Raw genomic sequence first — 21,303 nt, forward strand, 5'->3', positions numbered from 1 at the left:
ATATAATTAACATATAATTTATGAAGTACCTATACATAGAGATTTAATACAAAATAAAAATGATTTTGCTTGTTTTATACATTACAAAAATACGGTTAATAAAAAAATGTGTATAGAATTGACTTTCGAACTAAAATTCTCTATTTCAAAAGTTACAACGAACTTTCGATTTGTGTAATTTATCACGTGTGTAATTAGGACTTATTCATACGTGACTATATACTATGCGTTATAGATGACAATTATTTTGTATACACTGCAGCCTGCAATTATTAAATCAACAATCGAATGATTACGATTTCCATGTTAAATGCAATCATCGTTATATAAATAATTACTGTATTATGCAGATATTGAAATAATTATTAGTGTTTAATATCTACACACCACCCGACCCATTACGTTTTTTGTTTAACGAATTACGTGATTTAAATATATACTTCAATCCGAGCTGCCAATGCACAATATTATGATGATACGCACATCGTATAAAATAGCAATATGTTTCTTCACAGCAGGCTATTGAATTCGAACATAAAACTTTTCAATATCGATCACCGGCCCGTTATTATATTAATTTATTATCGTATAACGCTACTACACAACACTCTGCAATAATAATAATAATTTGTATTACAAATATTTTCGGACACACCTCCCTTTTCCCTCAAACTACAATGAATCTAACCTTTATGCCCATGAGATAATATGCATAATATATTTTATTCCATTACGACTGTCGAATGTTAAAACATCGTCTACCGTAGACGCGCTGAATGCTAATATTTCGAATTCACAAAAGCCAACTAAATATACGTTTCCGCGACAGTCGCGATGCGATCGTAATAGTTTGCTGTTTATGTATGTACAGGACGATCACACAAATTTTACGTTACAAAAAACCAGCGGGATGGCAATCATAATTATTACAAAAATTGTGCGCAATCAAAAACATTTTGTAAACAAACTTTATAATATGACCCTGCATTATGTATGTATTGTATTCTCGGTAATAATTGTTTGAAATGTGATTAATAAAACAATAATTTTATTGAAAAGTTTTAGAGTATATTTGAAAAATTATAATATTTATCACTGTTAATAAACATTATGATTTTTAAAATAGTTTTTTACTTTTTACTCTCATTAATAACATAAATTTTAACTTCCAATATCGAATGACAATTATATTTTTCCCTGAACTTCGATATTCATATAAAAATGTCATTTCAAATTATCTCAAAGAAAATATTTATTTCAAAATCATTAAAAATATTTGAAAAAATTAATGTCTACTTTTAAAATAATCACACCCTGTATATTAAATATATCATTTCATATATAATTTTTTTAAATTATTTCTTTATATATTATGTATATTATATAGCTATGCGCAAATCATAGTATAGGAAAATTATAATAACTTCCATCCTCGACTGACAATAATTATTATCATATCAATTTTAAACGGTTTCTGAAAACGAAAATTACTATAAATTGAAAAAAATAATCAATATATGAGCCTAAATAAGAAAAGTATTAAATTTGTATTAACCCCGAAGTTGTACTCACCTCACATAGCATATTGTATTTTACATTATTTCAATTTACATTTTCATTCTGAATACTCCTTTACTCTGAATACCATTCATTTTTTATTATTATTATTTCGATTCCATTTCAATTTAGATTATTGCGATAGTATTAATTCTTTATTTTTTTTTTGTTAAGTAAACCGAATAAAGTGTAGGTACCTATTTTTTAATATTTTGGACTAGAGCATCATCAAAAATTCGTATTTAATCATATTATTTGTTCAAAGATTAACGTATCTATTAATGTTCACCAGTATCTTTAATTGTGATATAGATATTGGATATAACGTAATTAATTAAAACCAATCATAATCGAATTGCCATTAATAAACTTGTGATTCCGATGAAAATTGTAAAATATCGATGAAAATAAACAACTTTAATGATTCATCCATCCATTATCACTGTTAATATGTTGTCTAGTCTAGGATCTACGATTCATTTTTTAATCTTAAAGCGGTATAATTAAAATAATACATTGTTTTTAACATTTAAATAAACTTACACTCCTTTTTTAAATCATGTAATCTCACGGTATATAAATGTCATCAAAAACTATTATATTTATTGAATCAAGTTTAATAATTCAGGAACTAGTTCAAATTCTGATTTATATTAATCAACATTTTAAAAGTAATAATCCACTTAACACTTTACAGTAAAAATAAGTGAATCTCATATAAAAAATAAATTTGTGTTGACACTTCTTAAATGGCGTACAAAAATCTAAGCACATTAAAATTTGTTTTTTAAATATATATATATATATATATATTTAATATACAAGAAATCTGAAAACAGGAATTTAAATAAATAAATTATAGGTATTGAAATATAAAATATTAGTGTGAATCACTCTGTATAGTTTAATAGTATACAGAAAAAATTTAAATTCCAAATATAAGATAATTTATTGGTAGCCGCCCAGTATTATAAATTGACAGTATTTTTTTTATTTTATTTTATTTTTTTTTTTTTTTTGATATTACATCTGACAACACGTATATTTTAGATTCTAGGTGAAACGATGAATGTATTGATTTTACAATGATGTATTATTCTTTTGTATACAGAATATATAGTTGAAAGACAGTTTGGATCTTCGATTTTAAGCATAGTCTCTGATAGAAAATTAGAAATAGTTGGTACTTTTGAGTTTTGATAGGCTTTTCCCAGTCTTTTTTAAATCAATCGAAACCATGGGTAGAGACTGGAATTTTTCAACAAATATTTGAATCATTATCCACATCTGGTATTATTTTCTAACTAAAAATAAAATTAGTCATTACACATACATTTAGAGCTAATTTTTTTTTTTTTTTTTGCTAGGACTTGAAAATATAATACAAGGTTTCTCGTGAGTAATTATTCATATTGTAACAAAATAGTCTAAAAATTATGAAAACTTGATTTTTTGTTCCATATATTATACTATTTATAAACCTTAAAATAAATTACTATAACAATTAGTAGCAATGCATATGATTAAATGTGATAATAGGTTGAAAGAACGTTTATGCTAAGCATTATTTTTCGTGTGCAATGATTTATCTTTAAATTCAAATTTAACATTCTCACTATGGTGACCATACCAATGACTATAGGTACACTCGACACTTAATGTACAGCAGAGTGGTTACCTACTTTCCCGCTATTTTCCTTTTATTCTTCGTATGAGAACTTTAGGTCGTGACCAAATATAAATAATATTATGACGAAACGTCAACTGGTATAGTGCGATACATCAACAGCGCTTCACACGTTATAATACTGTAATTTTGCTTTTATTATTATTACACAATAGTATATACATCTAGAGACTTATTCATAATTTTCATACTCAGGTGCTAATTTTATTTTTCTGCCATCTACTAATACATTTTGATTGTTGATAGTAAAAATTAATTGTACACACGCTACAGCTACGCGATTTAATACGAAATACAAATATTCAGTTAAGAAAAATAAACTGTTAAGTATTTACTACATTTCAAAAATCAAAAGTAGTCAATAATATAACTTGAAAATCGTAGATACAATAAAATAAAAATTAAACAAGAATTCAATGTTCAATAGAAGTTTAAATGGGTAAAAATAAATTTCTAATCATCACAAATTAAGACTTGGTTGTAATAATGGTTAAATAATATTACATTAATAATATACAAATATTATAATATTAGTATTATAAACGCAAATACGTCCTTATAAAAATTATTAACAATATACCACCTGAGTCTATCACACCTCCCCTAAATATGTCTCAGCGTACATCAAATTAATTTCTTCTCAATTTAATATAAAAATATTATTTATGAAATAATATTTTATACGCACAGAAATTAATTGTTGTGGAAAATTATAATAGTTATAATTATTTATGCCTAACAATAAAGTACAACTGCACGTCTCTTGAAATTTAAACGCTTTTATATATTATATTCTGCAACAAATGGCTAACGACAATAATTACCGTACTGTTTGGTGTTCCATTAGTATAGTCATTAGTACCTAATAAGCGTTTTTTTTTTTTTTTAAACACCGCGTAAACTTTGTTATTATTGCCGAAAATTATGTTCGAAATTTTCCTAGGCGAATATAATACAATACAAATGTACCAACACATTTGTTTGACAAAATAAGCACTAATTAATCAATATTATTAAACTGAGGGGTTACATATATATATATTGGTATTAATTATTATGTAACCGTCGTTAGCATAACAATATAAACATTGTACACTAAAAGACTTTAAAACAATCGATGCAAATAATAATTATTATTTCATTTCTCATTTTCAAAGTGTTAAATAGTAATAATTATGATTATGTATTAATGTTTTCAGTAACAATGAAATTAATTATAAAAATCATACGCGACACGGTATAGGCTGTGCACCCTTTGCAGTGTACAGAAATCAAATAAAACTATTGTTTCATGTGAAAACGTTTAAATCTGATACAAATTGAAAAACGAAACAATTTCCGTTATGCAGTGCAAACGCAACAATAATCTAATCAGGATGGTTATTAAAACTTTTTCAAAACGTGGTAGAAAAAAACTGGACTGAAAAACATAACATATTACCATATAGTATATGCCAATATACAATTTAATTTAGAGTCGATCAAAAAATTATTAATATCATAGAAAGTTTTTACACTAGTGTTGTTAGTATAACGATTTCCATGATCTGTTTATCCTCTTTCATTTTATATAACACTCACCCCAACTATTAAATTCTTATGGGTAACTGTAGTAAAAAAAAGTCAAAGAAAAAAATTATTTAAAATACAGTTCGTTTTCTTTAAATTACTTTTACAGTCGTTCGTGTTTTAGTTATTTAATAATTAACAATAAACAGTGGTAAAAAAAACATTTTTTTTTATGTATAATTTCAAAAAACGTTCAGGACTAAAAAGAAAAACGTCTATCACAAAACCATTTATTAGTGGCATTAAAGTCATAATGCAAACTATCGTCTTAAACAAAATTAATCATTCATCAGAATCAGGTGCACTTAAACTATTATACTATAAAAAGCAATTATTTGCTATTAAATCTTGTCACCAGTAAATAGTAATAGGTACTTAGCTCAGAACAAACAGAGATTTTTTGAGTATACTCGACTTAAATAATTCATCAATGTTCTTTTTTACCGTCGATCATTTTTCCGTTTATTCATAATTTTTTTTCTTGAATATCATTAGGTATTTATATTAACGTACATAACGTGTCCATTGTAATACAATATTGCATCTTCAATTATATTTATACTAACGTTTAGATGGTATTTACTGTTTACCTGATTTCTTGCAAAGCTTTTATTTTGCTTTTTTTTACTCGCCGATTAAAATTACAATTTACATGACGTATTTATATTAATATTTACCTTAATAAATAAAGCTTATAGTGAAGTTTATGAATTACAACAAGTGATTTGACAGATACCTAACTAAAAATAATAATAATTATATTAATTTATTAGAATAACATTATTTACGATATTATACTGTTGATTTAACAGTATAGTTTTATAGTTTTTTATTATTTTAGTACATTATAATACTGTTTTAAGTAATTTACCTACCTACGGGTTATTTGTATACTTCTGCGTTTTTTTATGTTCCACAACATAACCTGTTCGATCCGATTACAGAAAGACGTTTCGGACTTATTGCAATAAGTAGTCATCGAGAGATCTACTTCCCGATAAAACAATATCAGGCATTTAAGATGCATAATAAACCGCGGTAGTGCGAAAACCACTTTCGGGACTAACAACCCAGCAAAGAATAATAATACGCTCAACGCCCACTTGAAAAAACTTGTATTATCCTACCCGTAGACGTTGTAATTACTAATTATTATTATTATTATATACAAGCTGTCAAACTGTATAGTTTAAATACTTCATCACACGCTTTTAAACATACATTTCCGACGACGAAAACTTTTTAATAATCAAAAACTTTACTAGTTTCGTCGTTTTAATTGTATTTTTTTATGAGCACCTTCCTAACAATATTACGTAAAATATCATAACGACGTCGAAACTAATTTTCACTGTTCTCGTTATAAACGTAAACCCATCAACGCCCATAGACTTGCTAACTGCTGAGTTATTGCAGACGCTCATCTAATTTGCGCGTAATATCTTATTATTATGGATAACACTTTAGGTAACTTAATAGTACCGTAATTATGAGAGACGAACAAGACGTAAAATCTACCCTCGACCTTTTTCGGTTTTTTTTTCGAATAAAAGTGATTTATTATTTTTGATAAAACGTATAGGTATTAGGTACCTACCATGGTCAGGAGATAAAAATCAAAACTATATCAACGCACGACTGTCGTCGATTTTTTTTTCAATTTAGGACGTGGTAGATTTACGTGACCATTTGATGTTTTTACTCAGATTTTCTCATTATTGGCTAATCGCCTTCTTGCTAATCGCCATAAGTAAGTACCTAGTTAACATTAAGTTTGAACAGTCTAGAAAACAGTGTGAAATTACGTACAATCATGAAACCACTTTATCGCGAGTCAAACGTGTTACCAAACAAAAAAACTATGACTGTTTGAATGCTGAAGGCTAAGAGCAGTGTACCACGGATGATGCTGATGGTAGTGCCGCGATTATGCGAACCTTTTTACAGCTTTATTATAAGCCCGGATATTTCACAATTTTACCACATCGAACACGTGGAATGTGGATATGTTCGATAAAGTCCCGACATGATTGAGCGGTTGGAGGTGAGGAACGTTGCGATTGCGTTCTGTTTTCGAAGCAAACATACAATATTAAACAACATGCAGGGTGTGTGGTATGTCTTACGTTTTTTACATTGTGAAAACACGATTTTCCGACAAGAGATTATGTTCGACATACCTCTACTCCATATTGCTACGTTGTGGTATTTCATAATAAATAAGAAAATATTTGCCTTAAAAAAAAATCAATAAAATACGGCGTTTACAAAAAAAAAAAAAAAATACAAATATCTGGTAGCCTTGTAAAGTAGCTTCGTTCCTAAAAGTGTTTTCATGACGAAATGGTGATCTCGTTCCCCCCTCTAAAACACCCGTAACACAATATAATGAATACATTTTTTATTATAATAACTATATACTTTATTTTCAACACCTATTCATAGTCCCATATGATATTATTATCATTGATTATAAAATAATACAAAGATTTGTATTCAATTATAGTACCATCAGTCCGAGTCCATATGTATGAACTAATAAACTATATATTTGATCGCGCATTGTATCTTAAACAACCTTGAAACTGTCTTTTTTTTCTTCTAAGAATTCAAAAGGTATAAATATATACCTATATCATGTTTATAATTATACATAATATGCAATGAGAAAACTCTCGAAAAACGTTAATAATATCTGACCTTGAAAAAAAAGTATCGCGTATACGTCAAATTAGCATCAGTAGTATTATAAGGTTATACCTATGATTCAAGTCAATTTTTTTCATGAAGTTTTTATAAAGCAAAATGTTTTTAATGAGGATTATTATTTTTTTACGCATCGACTATTATCATGAGTAACTAAACATATCATTAAAATTATTGTTTAAGACATAATTACTTCCATCGGTTTGGTTGATATCCATATTATTCATATTTTGTCATATTTTTTATTCCGATGGTTCCCAATCTCTTTGAAATAATTACACATAAATCGGGTTGGATATTAGCAAATACCCCCCCCCCCCCCCCCAAAAAAAAAAAAAAGTTTAGTTTAAAAAACATCAAAAAAACAAAACAAAAACTTTTCTTGTTCAATCAATAATTAAATATAATATTAGTCAATGAGACCATTGATATTGCTTACCTATTTCTAACATTTGTTCAATTTCGACCAATACACATCTTATGCCGAGTCCCAAATTTTTTGTTTTTGTATTCAGAATCACCATCTTTGATAATCCACTATCACATCTATAATTTATGAAACAAGGGATCAGTATTTTTAAGGCTATTTTTGACTGAAATAGTACCAATTTTTCGTCAACAATTTGCTAATTGTGTGTTTCCAACATCTATATTTTGTGCAGCCTTTTCCAAAAATTGTGCTTTGGCTTCAATTTCAATTTTCAATACCTGGAAATACTGCTTTATCTAATAAAAATAAGAGTCTTAGTGCTCGAGCATTTACTTAATGATTTTCCAAATCAGAAAAATATTTATCCATAGTATCTATACTACTGATTGGAGAGTTATTTGATCTGTAAATGAGCATTTTTCATTTCTCGCATCAATCCCATTGTTAGTTCCGGGAAATTAAAACGTCCACAACGCTAATAATATTCTGCAGACAAGTACATTGACGAAAGGTGAACGACCGATTGACAGTTGCAAGCTATTGAATATTGATATAATTTTATATTAATAAAATATATGGTTTCCTAACTGATAACCTATTTTAAAGAAATTTTCAGAGACAAAAGTAATCCTAAAATAGGTTTCTGATTGATGGTGCTGCTATAACAAAAATAATAATAAGAAATCTAAAATAACAATAAGCACCATAAAAATTGCAAGAGAATAACGGCATTAGCTCATATGGGTAAATGGCTATAATAAATATTTAAAATTAAGTTATTAAACTCAAGTAACAATATTTAACAATTGATATCATAATAATACTGTAGAATTATTATTTAGATACATTGAAAATTTAAAATATTTTTAGGATTAAAATAATAATAATAATAAACAATTTAATAGATAATATAATAAATAATAAAAAAAAAATAGTAAATACAATAAAAATAAAAACTAGTCTATATTTACTGTTTTGTCTATACCCCTCAGAAAATTTCATTTTTACTCCTTTGGGAGGTAATTACCCCAGGAGGGAACCGCTGAATTTTATTCAATTATCATTATCCCAATAATGGTTTTATTGTGTATTTGCAAATAGGTAGTACCTACACATGCACTTATAAGAAAATAAATATATTTATTTATCTTTATCTATTATAGTAATATGTACTTTTACACATTATTGTATGCAAATAAAAATATTACAAACAAATAGGACATATGAAAAAAATTAATTTAAAAGAGCGGTATGTTCGTGCGGTTGAAAGGTACTACACCAAAATAATTGTCCTTATTTAAAAATATACGTCACTAATCCCGTGAACCACAGTTTGGTTAAAAATAACCTAACCGTAATTTAAAATACTAAAAAATGAATATAAAAAATGGTACTTAACGCTTTGAAATAAAACAAGTTGAAAAAAATCTGTTCGGCTAATTATATTTTGTTATAAATATTATGTACAGTCGTTATAGTTTACTATACAAATAATGAAGAATGCTAATATACACTTATAATTCTCATACACATATATAAATATATATGAGGAAAAGACATTAATTGTTTAAAATATAACGTTGAATATTCAAATTATTATTTCATCTACATACCACCGTATATTATATGTCATCATCCGTAATTATTCATAACAATGTGGTTTAATGCTTTAAAACATTATATCCTCTGTGTGGATTAATTGATTAGGCCTTAATTGAACCGATTATTCTATAATATATACATTGAGCGGGTTCTCGGTTCAAACAAACCACCATTGTTTGCCACTGTGGTACCATTACAGGTTCTAAATAATAGTGGAACAAAATTTATACAATCAATGATTATACAGAGTGATTTGACAAAAATGTTCGTCAACATTTTTCTTTATTTAATTATTTCAATAAAATTCTGATTTTTGAAAGTCTTAAGTGGGTAGTCACCTGAATTATTTAAGGACAATATTTTCAAATACTTAGATTTTTTTTCTATAAATTTTATGTTAGTTTTTTTGAAAATGTTATGCATAATCAAACATTCAAATTAACTACTTTGTACGAAAGATAATAGTCTTTAAAATAGTTTTTAAAAAAATATAAAAGTAATATTATTATTCTGGGGCATGTTTAACAGATTATAAAATTTTAATAAATTGTTGTAATTTTCAAACCACATTTTCATATCTTTCAATTATATTATCAAAGAGCCTATGACATAGACTTATCATCATTAAAACGTGTTAAAAAGTTTAAAAAAAAAACTCGTTTAAATTTTAAAACCATGAATACATAAATAACTTTAAAAAATAAGTATCTATATTTTCTGGAAATTTTATTTATAATAAAAAATGGTGATTCTTGTCTGAAAAAAATATCTTTGCATCGCTACAGCACACTCTTTAAAATCTGTATTATAAAATATGGCCCTTACCTACCTACTTAAAAATTCAAAAAATCAGAATTTGAATAAATGCATTATTAAAGAATAAAAGAGGGTGAATATGCCACCATGAATAAAATAGATATAAATGTTATGACATGTACTTATGAGAAAATGTATTCGCATCAATTTAATTAAATATTATGGTTTCTAGAAATGTATATTTGTTTTTTGCATTACGCCTAAAAAATCAGACTTTATAGTTATAATAATAATTATTATTATTTGAAATCAACGAATAAAATAAAAAATAAAATTATCATATAACTATTGAAGAAATTATTCGTATCTATAGATTAAATAAATAAATGGGTTAAAAATTAAAATAACTAGTATTATTATTTTTAACGCCTGAAACAATGAATCAATGAAAAAAAAACATTTCTATACTGCTTTCACGCAACATTTTTAATCTAATATCGGTATGAATTGACGATACTTATTTATAAATATATTATAAATAAAGTCTATAAAATATATTATAATATATTTCAAACAAATTGTTATGCTCAAAATCATATATTATTATTTTACAGTTACTATATTTCAACTCCATTGAAACTAGCCGTAAGCAATAATATATACATAAAAACCTATCCATATATACCTACATCACACAGTAAATCAATACCTTTACTGCTAAAATACTGCAGCAGGATATCATATTATTATTATTATTATTATTATATAATAATAATATTATAGTCTGTTCAATTTTTATTTTGCGCATTAAATTTATTTTGTCCGTACTAGTATTACTAGCATGCGATGTACCTATATAGATAGTCAGAGGTCTGGATGGAATATCTAAAACGGCCATCGGATTGCACACAATTATTGTCAAATTGAAACTTTCAACCAGAGATATAAAGACGTGTCAAAAACCATGAACAAATATATTGCGGGGACGTGATCGGTGGGGTAAAAGGCAGTTTAGCGTTAAAATATATATATCTATATACGTGTATGCCAACGAAAATCGAACTGAGTTATTAGACATTATTATAGATAATCTACCGCAGAACTTTACGGGTATTAAACTAGAACTTTTTTTCGTGTAACGATTTTACCCTCGTGCCAGTAAATCGCTGAACGTTGAAACACAAATGGACACCTCTATTTAGATGGCATGTGCTGATCGACTTGTATAACAAAGAACAGAATCTATGAGTCCTTTTCGCCCTCTGCAAATCGTATCATTTAGCTGACATTTCCATTTGTTATCGAAAAGAAAATAATACATTCGTTCGGTAAATAAACAAAACGTTTAATTTTTGTAATAGTTTCACTGACAATGGGACCGGGATTTTTTTTAGTCGAAATAGTTTCGGATAAGATTAATATATGTCTATACTAACCTTATAACACGCCTACATTAAAACTATTAATTTACATAAAATGCGATGTTAACGGTGTTCCAATATTAATACAAATGTAATTTAAATTTTACAATTCAACATAATAACATACACAAAGACAAACACGAAACATAAATTATAAACTTAACTTCCACAATAACTCGGTTTGTGTACTATATTCTATTCTGTACAAATGTAATATTGAGTTTTAGAACCTAGCCTAACTTAATTCTGGTTACGAGCTATTTTTAAAGGTTATCAGATATATGTCTAGAGTAATATCCGTCATTTCAAGACACAAAGATCTGAGTTGTAAAAACTGAACAAAAAATACCATCTAATAATCGAATATTTTATGTATGCAATTACATATGATGATAAACAAACTCCACCGTTGTTGTTTCACTTATAGATTCAAATAGTGAAAGGAGTACAATCAAACTTTAAAGGGAAAAATAACATTGCTTGCAAAAATATATTTCCAAACACATAAAAGTCAATAATTTACATCACAATGTTACTCACTCGGTAAAAATATCTGATACGTAGCAACAACTATGAACATTGAACATGATAACGAAGTCGAATGAACCGTATAAAAGTGTTCTCATATCCAATTAATGTACCTATACTTTCATGATAACATAATATAAGCATATTACGGCGGTTGAGCAGCTTAATATTCCGATAAATTAATAATATAGTGTTTAACAAACTAAACCATGTTTAATTAATAAGAAAATATACTTATGAGTAACAAATGTAAAACGCTATTATTACTTACAAACAGAACCGTCGGGATTTCTTATCATTAAATTATTGATGTTAATTGGTAATATTATTATCCAATTTACTACCCATCGAAAGAAATACAACGTTTATCCGAACATAATTTATTCGTTCGCCGCCCTATTTGTATAATATGCTATTGTATCAAAAGAGCAGTGCTTATCGTAAAATGATCATCTATTTTCAGAAACAAACGCGATCATTGCGCTTTTATACAATTTATTGCCCGTCAACTAAATTCTAACGTTTAAATTATCGGTATTCCGTACATAGATAAACAGTAAAAGTTATTATAAAGCCATATTTTTATAAGCTTTACTGCTTTGCCAATCTATTTATTTGATTTTTATTTAAAAGTTCGTTTGTCGAGAAAGGCCTGTCCATTATCACTATTTTCACTCGAGAACTTTATATATATAATATTATATTATGTGTATACCGTTTATAAAGACTAGACAGTTGTCGGTTTAATTAATTTGTGAAATGGGTTTAGTATTATATTCTTTCCTCGTTATCTCTTGAACTATATTTTCCGACAAATCAACACAAATACGTCCGAACGAAATCAAACGTATACACCACTTATATAGTATTTTAAAGAAAATATCTTTCGCCTTGAGCACAGAAGAAAATAAAATGTGTCGACTGTACTGTATATTTGGACAAAAAATGAATTCGAACCCCGAAATTCCTGTCAAGTGTCAGTATAAAGTTTGCTCTCCGATTTATTTGTCCGACCGATTCGAAAACTGTGTCAATATTTTGTGAATTTTAGAAAATTTACGAGTTTTTTTGGATAGCTCGATTCTAAAAATGTACGGATAAGAAAATTGAAAAACTAGACGAAAAAATATGTAGGTAACCAACAAAAACTAATTTGCAATTGTTTACAATTAATTTCGTGAAATATCGACACATTTTTTAAATCGATTTTAATATAAAGTGCGGCGGTCCAATTTTGCCGACACACGATAAATACTGATATTATACAATGTTATTTTAGCAGCTGCCGCACTAAAACGAATATAACGATGTGACGTCGCCGTGTGATTACTTACGCGAGAAAAGACGGGGACGCGTACAATATAATATATAATATGCATAGGTATATATATAGGTAAACTTCAATAATGGCATAAAATAAATATTATGCGAATTACTCCGGAGTGTACCGTTTTCCGTTTTCGACGGCCAACAATAAAGTACCTACCTACCGTCGTACGCTGCAGAAAGTCCTCGGCGCAGGATGTGATGTGCGGGTGAGCGTGAAAAAAAAATACCCACCAACGCACGGTAAAACACTGCCGATGTGCGAGGTAAGAAACGGACCTGACATTTTTTTTTAAAAAATTTATTCAAATACAACTGCGCCATCGTTTTTGAATGTTTCTACGGTTTTACGACTAGCAGAAAGTTATATATTATATATGTATATATCTATATATGTTTTCTTATTGGTGACCGAATAAATTGCGAAAATCGAATAATATTCACGTTGTGTAAGTACAAACATGCGTATTATTATTATACAATATTAATACTTGTCAGGAAGACGGTAAGAAAAAGTTTGGTACGAAAAACGTTGTCGGTATGAGGAGACCTTATACTACACAACAACCTTTTGCTACAGGCATGTTGTACATAAACCACTCGAACATTTGAATTTTTTTTCGCATTACAGTTTAACTCAAAACCTGATCGCAATTTGTCGAACACGTATAATATGATTGTACGCATTATTGTGTTGAGTGCAATATTCCAAAAATATTTTTTATGAAGGTTTAAAATTTGTATTTAGACAAAACGTGAATATATATGAATATCAGGTAAAATAACGATTCCTCGTCGAATGACTTTTTTGTTTTGTTGTAATTCAAAAAACAATTAATAACCTATATCCGTTATTAATTTATTATGACCCGTGAATATTAAATTGAAATTCCCAGAAAGTTATATGATTAAATGTTTTGTTTGTATTAAAACGACCTAACTACGTGAAAAATTTTAATTTTTTTTTTATCTATAGCATGAAAATATGATACTGTTGCATTCCTACCTATAAAATAATATTGCATTAAAAAATCAAAAAAAAATAACGATAATATATTCTGTTACACTATTACACCATACGAATAAGACCATAATATGATATCATGTGCAGTATATTACGTGAAAACCACTTGTGAAATATTTTAATATATTAGCTACGTTCGTTATAATAATTAAAATTTTAACAATATCAACTATGCATGTTTGACATTTTGTATCATATTATATTTTACGATTAACGCATCAGGTTCAAGTTATTTTCAATAAATATTTAAACTAATTCACTTCAATTAGTTATTATCAGGTAACAAAGCGATTATAAATTCGTGCAGAAAATGATATTATTAACAAGTAAATTTGTATTTGAACATAAGCTCAATAAATTGAACGACGTGTTCACATTTTGGCATTTTAAATCGTACAATATCATCAATAATGCAATAAATTAATTTTAAATGATATTTATATTTATTTAGGTCTCAATCAAAAGTACACCGAGGGTACACACACAGTTTTCCATCGAGAAATCACAATACAAAATACAAATATAAATACAATTTTACAATACAATAATAAGTGATCAAAGATAAATAATAAAAATTCAAAGAGATTTAGATAAGAAGAAAACCTAAAGAGGAAAATGTTTAACAGCATTAATAATAAAAAAAAAAAAAACAGATCAGTCAGTGGGAAAAATGGTGAATAAAAGTTTTCAATTTATTTAAATTATTTTCATTGACATTTATTATATAAGAATAATATTGCATTCAATTTTTCGTCAACGTTAACGGTGCGCATATCCATATCTACTTAAAAGTCAGCAATTATACTCGTTAGTACTTCAGTACTTGTATATAGTTTTACAAAAGCTAATTGTACGTACCTAATTGCATAATTTTAGATTGTCACAAAGCGAAAGAGTTTGTATTTAATTTTTAATTTATAAACAACTCCCGTCTCGATATAAACAAGTCACAGTTATAATTAAATATTATGTGCGTATGTCTTTGATTAAAAACGACAATCCGTTAATAATAAAATTATTATAATATAGTGTGTTTGAATTCGACCGAAAAAATCGTAACCGCTGCAGTTGATAATCAATTTAATGCCCAACGAAATCGATAGGTATAAAAAGGACGGAAACGGAGTGCGGCAATAGTATATATGGGTAATAAAAATAATAATAATGGCTTTACAGCATATACGACGATAGTCGAGTCTCAAAATTCTTCGAATACTCACTCTAAATCAATATAAGATTTAACAGTCGAGTATATTATGCAAAACTCATTATTATACACCGCTGCAGTTCCGGTGGCATGCCTAAAAACGATCAAATAATTAAACTACACAAAAATGCAATTAATTCCACACTACACTCGGCGCGCTTGCCGCAGTCCCGAACGCGTGTTTTAATAATAATCCAATTAAACGGTTTTGCGGCTCGGGAGTTGAAAAACGGCGCCCCATTACCTTTCGGTAATCTTTGAATCAATTATTCGAGATGGATCTGATTATGGGTCATCGTTGTAATCTGAGGCACTTATACCGCGCAAAACTTAACGCGACCGACTTTCGACTTCGCTTAACATGCGGTATGGTGCCTCGCGCGGTTTTCCAATCGATGCGATTCCGTATAATATTAATATTCATTATAATATTATGCATATTATACGATTGTCGAGTTGTTCGTCAAATTGCACACCGGCGTCAGACGTGCCATATTGGAATTAGAAAGCCCATTATTTCAACGACACTAAAACCGAACACATTTCCACTTATATTACAAACGTATACCTACCTATAGTCAATACGCGAAATCCCGCTTTTCGATTTTTCCAATCGACCGCGGCAATACCGTTCAAAATGTACCCAATAACGATCATCCCACTCTATTTCTACCGCTTATATAGTGTACAAATTCAATTTTCGTGTACTTTGATTCTTTTACTCTAATCTCTTCCAACGTTTTATACGTAATATATTATTCCTTGTATGTCAGGCATTAAAGTCAAAATTTACCCGATTACCCTCCAGCGGCTCTTTCTTAACTTTTTATATTATGTTCTCGTCGATGCTTATTCATTATTTTTTGCAATTCCCATATAATATTATGTACTTTTAAATCGTATGCTTATTGTGCTCTCGTCTCAATCCGAAACGAATTTTTTTATTTCTTTCCTTTGCGTGCAACTGATGCTACAACTCATTTTTAGATACCTATATAGTATATACCTTTCAGACGATTAGTAAAACAACAATATTTTGCTTTTGATGGCAAGTATATTGAGCTTTTCGTTTAAAACTTGTATATATTAGCATAATCTTATTAAAAAAAGTTTTTATACTCGTATCAAACAAGTTGGCTTAAAAAAATAAATTATAATACAATTTCATCAAATTGTTATTGTAATATTGACAATGTACGTACTACGTACACATGTTAATCTCCATAAATTGTTATAAGTAGCGTTAGAGCTATATGACCTAAAAATATTACATACAGCCATACAATTAAATGCGATTATACTTAATATACGTAATGCTTATGAACTCGAGGGCTTAACCCTTAACCCCAGAAATTCCATTAGCCTCTCTCAAAAATAGAATTCTAAGTACATTTATGGACCACGTAGTGATTGGAGTGTGGAGTACTTATATTTGGATAATGCTAACTCTCCTCCAATTCAACCTGCAAATATCCGCCTACGTATTTTAAAAATCTATTATAATTGCATGATAATAATAATAAGTCTATACAATTTTAATTAAACTCATTATGAACTAATAATACAGTACTTCTATTATAACACAAATTATACAATATATTATAATATAGTAGTTTATTAATAAATATTTAACTATATAAAATGTTTTTTCTTTTGTTATACATTACTTCAAAATACCCACATAATTCATATATTCTTTTTAATAAGTATAGCAGAAAAACTATCTTCAACACATTGTTTGCAGTTCTAGAAACAAAAGTTCATTATCGTTATACATCTCAATTGTATTTTGCGTGAATAAATATACACATTACATTTATTGTACGAATATAATTTAGACTCAATACTTTCTCGTTCTTTAGAAATAAATAATAATAATAACAAAACAACGAGTATTCAATCTTACTGCATTACAACTGCAAAAATTATCTTATTTTACTGACAAGAAGCCCAGTAATTTATACAAGTATATTATGTTGATGTACGATTTATTATAAAGTGAAAAAAAATCATTATATATTAAATAATATGTTGTAATCTTAATTTGTAATTTTAAACATTCTACTCCCATCACATCTTATTTCCAGAAAATGTATTCATTTATAACAATATGTTGAACCATTTCAATTTTCAATTAATTAATTGTTATTGTTCAAATTTAAATTAATGTTAAATACTAAACGCAGTCAAATGAACGCGCATTCAAATATTTTATATTATACAATGCCATCGAGACGGAATGAATATAGTGTGCATAATATAGAGATTTTTATTTTTTAATAAGCAGTGTATGAAAATTGTTTAAAATATAGTTTGAAAACGTTTTATTCCTAATGAATCTAAATGAAAAACGTCATTACAAAATAAATCCTTTTTTTACTGTACATAAAAATGATATTATATCACAACGTTCTCCCAAAAAAATAATCCAGAAAATATTATTTAATTAATTAATAAATTCAAAGCTCCTCTTTGAACAGTATGAATCTCATATAAATTCGTTCTCCGCTATTGATTTAATTCCTTATATTTGGGCCTATGCTGGATTAAAGTTTTAAGCGGTCTTCTTATAACGCAGTGGATTTTTTCATTAAATAGCCTATCGTTCCGTTTGACCACGTTACCATTTGTGATTAGGGTTTGTATTTAAGTATAAAATTCCGTACAAAGGTCTACGACGCGAAATTTACTGTGCATATATTGCTACAATAATAGCGGTCTTGTAAATGTTGGTTATTTCGTCGTCGCGTAACGGATAGATGTTTTCCAGTTGGAAAAATAATAATACTATTTTATAATTATATACATCAAAAATAAATATTTTAATTTTAAACAAAACTTTTCATAATAGTCGGAATTTCTTCATTATAAAACGTTACCGAAGTTTAATAACCTATCAATATTATTACTTCGTTTAATATTAAAATATAGTATTATATATGTGTAATATGTTATTTTGTAATAACGAGTAACGACTAGCATTTTACTACTTTAGAATGAAATTGTTTAGTCTTGAGGGGATTGAAATTACTTTTCTAGTTAACATATCTTTACTAGCTATAGGACCCTTTTAAATATTAAACTTCAAAACCTACCCTAGAAAAATACACATATACAAAAAGGCGTGTGTTAAGGGAGAAGGGGAATACAAACGAACATTTACTCTGGAATACCAATACACAAGTATTCGTAATTATTTAAATTTGTTCAAAAAGAAAACTGACAATTTAACATTATTACTAGGTACGCAATCGTCTGCAATCAGTTATAGATATATGGTATGAATATTTGGTTTTAAATTCTAATAGTTCCTTGAGTGCTATAGCCTATAATGCGTACTTGTTCAACGTATTGGTAACGAACGAATAACGATGACCAAGAATTAAGTACCATTTTGTTTTAGTAAATATGATCATAAAATATTTTGATATATCAATATATAAATAGAGATAATAAGAATAGTTGTGAAAAAAATTGTGTGGGAGTGAGGACTATATAATATTGTCTTTTAACTTAGAAGGTTTTGTCTCTCGCAAGCTTTTTCATAAATATGGAGGGCCTGCTAATACTTGACCTTGGACGCCAAATTCTTTAACAAGGATCGGACTACAGCACACAAATATCGTGTATTCGTGTATTAAGAATAGTATTATTTTTCCCGTAAAAACATTACACATATGTATTGTTTGGAACCTACCGGTAGTTTAATCGTTTTAGAATCGTATAGACTGTTTATTTTAACCGCTTTTGACTGTACAAACATTTGTTTTCTAAGGACCCTCAACGGCAGGTACTCGTAGTTATATGTATACTTCTATGTCTGAACCGGAATAACGTCGTTGTGCTGTGGTATATAGTATATACTTTCGATTTTTTTTTATATACGTATGCACGTCAATGACGATTACCCTAAAACCTGTACAAATATTAATAACGAGATATTATTGAAAAAGTGCCATTAGTTTTGTTTCGTTTGATATTTTATAGCTCGGAAAAAAAACAAAAGCGAATAAATACGCGCAGACGAGGAGTGTTTACTAAATTATCGGTGTCACGATAACCGTTTTATACACACTTTCAGAGGTGGCATTAACTAGTAAAAAAGTTTATTATTTTTTTTCCCCATACTAATTAGTTAATTTTCTAGCTTGGTTAATTACTAGAGAATTTATAGTAACAAATAACTTTTTCCCTGTTAAATTTTAAAAAACAATACATTATTATCGTATTTGTACAATTTATAAATAAAACTTAAACTAAAACTAATTGTTTAACTATATTATAATCATTATCTATATTATATTATAGATAGCAATAATTATGTTAAATAAATGCAAATAAATATTCTTTGAAATAATAATATTAAGTTAAACACACACGTGTAATAAACCGTACAGATAATGTAAAATTAAAAAAAATAATGTAGTACGCATTTTTAACATATTATTTAATATTTATGTTCCGTTCGCTAAGAAAATGTGGTACTCCACGCATTTGACTGAGGGTGTAGTGGAAAAGTAGGGATACGATGCGTTTTTATGAGTGCGCAACCACGTTCTCTAGGCAAACAGAGTATAATTAAAATATAATTAAAAAAAAAAAAAAATTTAGGTGCCCAATCTTTATAATGTGTATTAAGTGGTAGTAATTAAAAAAATATTATTGTTACTATTTCTTTTTAACTAATTTAAGTTAATATTTTTCTGCGTATATTAATTTTAAACTAACTTTAAAAGTTAAAAATAGATATTGTTATTTATCAGATAACTTTTAGTTTAATTTTCTGAACACTGACTCGACTTAACTCGAGTTGATATTTTCAATATCTTTTTCACATTTTAATACTTCGAAGATAGTATACGTGTGCATCGTAATAAATTCTGTACGTCTCTAAATAGCAGCAATTTGAGTCCAACACCAAAATCTCTCCCAGGCATATCCTCCCGATATTATTATCATAATATAATAGAGAATATCGTCGAGCCATTAATCTTTTAGTCAAGTGCCACAATTCGCGGTTATATTTTGGGCATTGACATTCCGTCCTCGCGCGTCTGGTAAAATAATCCAAAAAGTATGTCAGGCAGACGTACTTTTAAATGTACAAACCCATATCACATACGTCACAAGATTGATCGTCGTGGCTTTTCGCAGTAAATTCAAGAGTATTATTATTATTATTATTATTATTCCGTGTCAGATGAAAGATAATATCATGGTTTTGTCTATTTGTATATTGTCGAATGTCAAGCGCGTGACCTGCAAACCATCGACTCGTCGGATCAATCGAAACGTCAGAAATTCTAACAGCAGTTTTGGTACATCGTTGAAGATGATAAATTCTGTTCGGATGGAACACAATTTACGACTGCTAACCCATAATTATAATTCACGTAACGAGTGCAAACATATTATACATACTATATTTCATAATATTATAGTATATGATGCAACATGAATTATTTACATGTGACTACATCAACGAGAGGC

At 27.8% G+C, this 21,303-nt stretch overlaps 1 long non-coding RNA gene across 1 annotated transcript in view; it reads right to left on the reverse strand.

Moving 5' to 3' along the window:
• Window positions 1–7,851: 7,851 nt before the first annotated feature.
• LOC126550666 (uncharacterized) overlaps window positions 7,852–21,303 on the reverse strand; it is a 33,954-nt gene continuing 20,502 nt past the window's right edge. The window contains exons 2-3 of the long non-coding RNA XR_007604744.1: window positions 8,125–8,245; window positions 7,852–8,065 (exon numbers count right to left, since the gene is read on the reverse strand). This is a non-coding gene — a long non-coding RNA (uncharacterized LOC126550666). The remainder of the gene's footprint in view (window positions 8,066–8,124; window positions 8,246–21,303) is intronic.

The sequence above is a fragment of the Aphis gossypii genome, chromosome 3 (assembly GCF_020184175.1).
Source record: "Aphis gossypii isolate Hap1 chromosome 3, ASM2018417v2, whole genome shotgun sequence".
Taxonomy (NCBI): domain Eukaryota; kingdom Metazoa; phylum Arthropoda; class Insecta; order Hemiptera; family Aphididae; genus Aphis; species Aphis gossypii.